The following is a 485-nucleotide window of genomic DNA, read 5'->3' on the forward strand; positions in this document are numbered from 1 at the left end:
TATAAGGCCAGTTAGAAAGATAAATTAGTTTCTCGTATTCCCACCTGCTTCTTTTTATTCCTCTAATTTAGCTAATTTAACTAATAAAATAACGGAAAATATTTTTTTTTTTTTGCAAAATGTCCAATCGTGAAATATTTTTTACTTGGCCAAAAGGTTCTATGCAAGCTTTACTCAGTGGGGATGTTTTTGACTTATTGTGAAGAGTCGCTTACAGCGCTTCGTAACTGAAAAGAAAGGCGCTATACAAGTAACAAGTAAAAGATATATGAATTGACTATTATTAGAATGAAAAAATATTTATACAGACCAGGAAATCTGCGTATTAAAACTTAAATATAGTTTTACTACAAGGTATCAATGAATGACAAATGTCAAAGGTTTCCACTTATATGAATATTGATCATCCTTACTATTATCATAAGTGATATTATTTTATACCCCTTGAGGGCAACCACCCCCGAGGACAATTACCATTACCCCCA

This window comes from Anneissia japonica, unplaced genomic scaffold (assembly GCF_011630105.1).
Source record: "Anneissia japonica isolate Jap-2015-1 unplaced genomic scaffold, ASM1163010v1 scaffold1489_len2284818_cov182, whole genome shotgun sequence".
NCBI classification, from domain to species: domain Eukaryota; kingdom Metazoa; phylum Echinodermata; class Crinoidea; order Comatulida; family Comatulidae; genus Anneissia; species Anneissia japonica.